This window comes from Grampus griseus (genome assembly GCF_964374135.1).
Source record: "Grampus griseus genome assembly, chromosome: Y".
In the NCBI taxonomy this organism is placed as follows: domain Eukaryota; kingdom Metazoa; phylum Chordata; class Mammalia; order Artiodactyla; family Delphinidae; genus Grampus; species Grampus griseus.
In genome coordinates, this window is record NC_139016.1 from 15,692,656 (window position 1) to 15,698,791 (window position 6,136).

A 6,136-nucleotide genomic window follows, 5' to 3' on the forward strand; every position below is an offset into this window, starting at 1 on the left:
GCCTTCTCCCAAAAGCCCCAGCTCGTTCCAGGATGAGGGTTTGACAGTCAAAGTTCATGGAGTCACAGATGTCCCCTTCAAAGTGCACTGAGTTAGATCGCCTGCTCGGTGTCAGGTTTTGTAATGAACATCTACATCCCAGCTATGCCCCTTCTACAGTGGAGACATCCGAAGGTCTAGAAGGCAAGGCTTGGCCTTTGCCCGCTGCTGTCCCCACAACCACCCCACAGACACTGTGGAAACAGGTCTTCTCAGCTTCTCGCACTGTACACCTCAAGGAACCCTTGGGGCCTCCACATGCTGGTCCCTGTCTTTCCTGGTGCTGGTAAAAATAAACTATGCTCTGATAACCCTGCAGTGGGAGTGGGACAGCATACTGGTGCGTGGTCTTAGGGAACCTCAGACGGGGCTTGTTCTAAGGACTCCAGGATATTTATCCACATCCAGAACATTTAGTAAGGTCTTGCAAAGGACTTAATCACCAAAGCAAAGGTTGGGACAGGCTCCCCCAACTCCTAACATCTCCTGCCAGTGCTTAGGTACCAAGGCTATGCTTAGGCCTGACCTGTCCTGGAGTGAAGCTGGGCAGACGTTCATGGATCAGGTAGCGGAACTGTAAACTGTGGACGGTTGACTTGATTGTCATTCTCTGGAGACTTGGCATGATGTGTGCCCCAGAGGCTATAGCTTACTGAGTCTCCTCCTGGGCTACAGAGCTTAGACGTAGGTGTGACCCGGTCTCTTAAGGGCTTTTTCACGTGGGGCCTAATATCTAGGTGCGAGTAGATTGAATGCACAGTTGCACACGTTGCCTGAGGTTTTCTTCCGTTGAACTTCAGGGCATGTGAGGCCCAGCAGATTACTGATCAATCTATGAGCATTCTGGCTCAATCACTCTGAGCCACGTTTGCGTTTCCTGGTCTCTGGACATGTTCATGTTTTCCTCTGTCTGAAATGAAGATGGTGTGTCCGTGTTGTGTTTGCCCATGATCTCTCACTCTGAGCGTGAGTTGGTGTTCCTTCCTCTGGCTTTGCCCATGCCTTCGTCTCTCTGATCTTCCACCCATGCCTGTGCCCATATGCACGCCTCTAGTGCCATAGCTGTCGCAGTCTGTTCATGTCCCTGTTTCGATACACGTGCTCTGGGTTGCTGTTACTCACTTACTTATTTGTTAAGGTTTGTGTCTCTGAGTTGGTCTGTGCCTGCGTTCCACCCTTTCCTCCATTCCTGCATCAAATGCTTCCACCACCTTGAACTGGGACTTTTTTGTGAGTTCCATTGTCTTTGTGAGCAACAAGAAATGCTTTATTGCAGGTGGAGTTAGCAGTGACACACATTTGGAAACAGAGGAATAGGCATGCCCTTGTGGCAAATCACCGACAGACAAGAATATCTTGGTGGAGGTGAGAATATCAATTACGGCCCCCAGAGGGTGATGAGGACATTGAGGGAATGCATTTGCCAGGGAAGCTTCCAGGAGGAGAACGTTTGGGGTTGACTTGTTAGTGTTTTGTAAACACTAGTGCAGGAGTGAAGGAAGATGACTCTTATTCCTCCCCATTTTATTCTTGCGTTGGTCATTAAACCGACATTATGTGGGCACAATTTCTTCATGAGTTTTAATAAAGCATCACCCGAACGATAGGAATTGGGGCTAGTCTTCCTGTGAAGAGAAAAGTTGTTAGAGAATCCTTGCCCTCGGTGACCTCCTATGACCCAGTGAGAGGGGGTGCATGAACAAAATACGGGCATACCGAATAGAAACTCGTGGACCACGCACCTCACCCAGGGGATCAGGTGGTGCTGAAGGAAGGTGAGGGCTTCAGGAAGAGAGAGGTATGAGTAAAGGAAAGTTTGACGTGTAGATTCATGAGTTTTGCCATACCTGAAGAGTGTGAGGGGCATGATTTCTTGAAATACTTGTCCTGCCCCTTTCTCTCCTGTCTCCACCTGGGACTGCAAATACGTAAGCCTCGGATTGCTCAGTGGAGTCTGGCAAATAATCTAGGCTGTTACATTTTCTGCATTATTTTTGTTCTCTTTCTGCTCCTCAGCCAGGATGATTTCAATTAACCTGACTTTAGGTTTTGTGATTCTTCTGCCTGCTCAAACCTTCCTTTGAAGTCTCTACTGAAGGTTTTGATTCACATGCTGTGGTTTTTCAGCCCCATAATTCCTATTTGTTTCTGCTTTAAATGTCTCTTTGTTGAGAGTCTCTATTTCGCTAGACCTTGGTCTCCTGGTTTCTTTTAGTTCTTGCTCCATCGTTTCCTTTGTCAGGTGAGCGTAGGTATGACTCTTGATTGAATGTCTGCCTACAGAGTTAAAGTACTTGGTTTCGTCATGCACAGTTTCTATTAATTTGCTATCTGACCTGTGATGGGGCAAATACACACTTGTTTCATTGCATGCCTTGTAAGTGGTGTTGAAAACTGGAGATTTTGAAGTTTGGAATGCAGTAAATGGGGAGAAGGTTCTTCTCCCTCGTATTCATGTGTGGCTGCTGGTTGTAGTTGATCCTTTCCGTTACTATGCCGAACTATTTTTGGTTAGATGGCTTTCTTTGCCGTGTGCTGTGTAGCCACTGGTGTTTCTGTTCCACGACGTGGGTGGACACAACCGATTATTATTTTTTTAAACCGCCGGGGTGCTGGGTCAGGGGGTTTGGGGAGGTAGCAAGGAAACACAAATTTCAAAAACCACTCTCCTGGTCTCTGCAGATTACCTTGGGGCTGGGTGCACAACTTCATCACCGTATACACCATTTTCATTTTCCCAAGTTTTCCCACCCAGTACACCTGGAGACTAAAGATCAGCCAGAGGTGAAAACTTAGGGTCTCCTCAAATATTTTCTGAGCCAGTGAATGTGTGTGACCTTGTCTAGCAACACGGGAACGGGCAAATTTCTCCTTTACCCCTGTTGAGGTCCTTTTGGCTCTCCTAATAATTATGTGGACACAAGACAGATTAACAGGAAAAACAAACCAATTTAATTCATGTACACAGAGGTCTCAGAAATGGGACCGCCTGAAGTGACCAAAGCCCGCTGAATGTATCTAGTTTTGGACAAAGAAACATTTTTGTACATTCGACAAAACAAAGAGGCTTGTGCTTGGGCAAGCAGCCTAATGAAGAAGTGTCAGCGTTCGTTTATCCAGCTTTCTTAGCCTTGAATTTCCTAACTGTGGTGACAAGGATGCTTTCTAGCCTCCTGCCATAGCGAGGATACCGTCACATGGATTTAGTTCGCACTTCGGGGGAAGGCAGGGGGCCAGAGTATTTTTGTTGTGGTTTTCAATCATTTCCCCTCACTGACCGTTTCCCTGGTAGCCTCTGTTCAAAATAATCAACGTGCCGGTGAGGCATATCTTGGGCGGCCCGCTCTGAGCCCCAAGGATTCCCTCCTCTGCAACTTCCCTTGATGTTTCACAAAGAAAAGGCTAAGGTGATGGCCGTGGAGAGCAAAACTGGGTGAGTAGCTCAGTGCTAAGAGACCTGCAAAGGGAGAAAAGAACATAGGTTAGAATGAGGATGAAGAAAAACAGAAAAGAACAAATCAAATCAAAGTACATTTCCCCAAACCCTACCGAAACAGTTCCCCAGTCCTGGGAAGACATCAGTCCAATATAACGGCTTTGCTTCATTTATGTGACGAAAGCATTTCCTTCACTTTTAATAAGTTGGAGACTATTTTTCCCATTTGATTTACGTAGAAGCAGTATTTTCCACTGATGATTGCATAAGTTCATCCTCGCTGAGCAGTCAGGATGTCCAGAGCAAGTCCATTTTGGAGCACCACTGATGCTAGGCTGTTAACTTCTGACTGAAGTATTTTCACACTTTGCATAGGGGAACTGAACTCTTGTTCCACTACCATGGAGAGTTAAGATGGCTGTTCTAATTCATAACCTCCATAGCTTGGGAATAAGATCCTAAACAATGAAAAGAAGTTGGAGTTGTGATACCCAATGGATTGTCTATGACTTCCCTGCTGGCACCTTTATGGGACACAGTTTTATGAACAAAGGAGCCCAGGTTTGTAATTTGGCTGCATTTAGGGTGGAGTATTTGGTGACAGAAGGAGCCAGGTATCCAAGTCCCCATTGTCCTGACCGGTTAGGTGGACACCCTTTATATACTTTGCTGCCACCCAACATAAAAAGACCAGTGTGGTTTGCAGACAAGGTTACAACGGAACCTGCATCTCCAGGAACTGGAGTATTCCACGACCTTTGCCATTGGTAATGCTAGCATCCATACCCTCCATTTCCCGTGTGCTCCTGTCAATCTGTGAGAGCAGGACAGGTTGCAAAAGAGTTGGTACAGGAGGCCTGTGGTCTGGTTTGGGCAGCACTAAGGCTTGGTTCTGTGGCCAAGCGAGTCCAGATTTTTATAGTGGTCCACCCGTACATAGCTTATGGTAGTAGGCAGCTTAGTCATGGGAGCAGCCATAGTACCCCAAGTTGTACGGAGGTGGCTTACGAGTCATCCAAAACATTTGTTGATTTGGCAGACGTTTGTACCAAGAATGGTAGCGCTAGAGCCACTTACAATCTTTTCCAGGGATTTGAAGATGCCACCTGTGGGGTCAAACCACAGAGTCTGAATGTACTGTTGGTCCCCGAGTGTCACTCGGGAAAGGCCGAGTATCATGTTTGTTCCAAAGCAAAGGGACAATTTTTCACCTGTTGGTCTTTATGTGGGCAAGGGAAAGTTCTTGCCCTTCCATGTAGGTTATGCAAGACCCAAATAACTCACCAGAAGGAGGGACAGAGCAATGTTTTCTTAGACATGGGTGCCATACCTTGTCATTTATCTGCCTTCCATACTTGGTCCACCAGATGTTCACATCGGCAGAAACAGAGAACAGTTCAGGTCCTTTAGCAGTATCTAGAGGCCGGCATGACCAGCAGTCAGATCAGTTAGGCCAGGGGCTGGTAAACTGGCATAAGCAAGTGTTTGGTTGGTACTCTTTGCATTGAAAAAGTAAAGGTTAATAAGAGCCTTTACAATAGGTTGTAAAGGGGCGCACAGTGAGTATTTGGAGAGGGGCAGTAGGATAGATAGAGACCAGCTAACTCTCCAGTCAGCCTTTTAGCAAGAGACTAACAAATGTAGGAGGACCTTCAAGATGCTGGAGCAGTGAGACGTGGAGATCGCCTTCCTCCCCACAGATACACCAGAAATACATCTACACGTGGAACAACTCCTACAGAACACCTACTGAACGCTGGCAGAAGACCTCAGACCTCCCAAAAGGCAAGAAACCCCCCACGTACCTAGTAGGGCAAAAGAAAAAAGAAAACACAGAGACAAAGGAATAGGGACGGGACCTGCGTCACGGGGAGGGAGCTGTGAAGGAGGAAAAGTTTCCACACGCTAGGAAGCCCCTTCACTGGCGGAGACGGGGGATGGGGCGTGCGGGTGGGTGGGGATATAGAGGGGCGGTGTGGGGGTGGGGTTGGCGGGGAGAAGCTTCGGATCCATGAAGGAGAGGGCAGTAATAGGGGTGCAGAGGGCAAAGCGGAGAGATTCCCGCACAGAGGCTCGGTGCAGACCAGCACTCACCAGCCGGAGACGCTTGCCTGCTCAGCCACCGGGGCGGGCGGGGGCTGGGAACTGAGGCTCGGGCTTCGGAGGGCAGGTCCTAGGGAAAGGACTGGGGTTGGCTGCGTGAACACAGCCTGAAGGGGGCTAGTGCGCCACAGCTAGCCGGGAGGGAGTCCAGGGAATAGTCTGGAGCTGCCGAAGAGGCAAGAGACCATTGTTTCGGGGTGCGCGAGGAGACGGGATTCAGAGCACCGCCGAAACGAGCTTCAGAGACGGGAGCGAGACGCAGCTGTCGGTGAGGACAGAGACGGGCGTGAGACGCTAAGGCTGCTGCTGCTGCCACCAAGAAGCCTGTGTGCGAGCACAGGTCACGATCCACACCTCCCCTCCCGGGAGCCCGTGCAGCCCGTCACTGCCAGGGTGCCGGGATCCAGGGACAACTTCCCCGGGAGAACGCACGGGGGGCGCGCCTCAGGCTGGTGCAACGTCACGCCGGCCTCTGCCTCCGCAGGCTCGCCCCGCATCCGTACCCTTCCCTCTCCCCACTGGCCTGAGCGAGCCAGAGCCCCCGAATCAGCTGCTCCT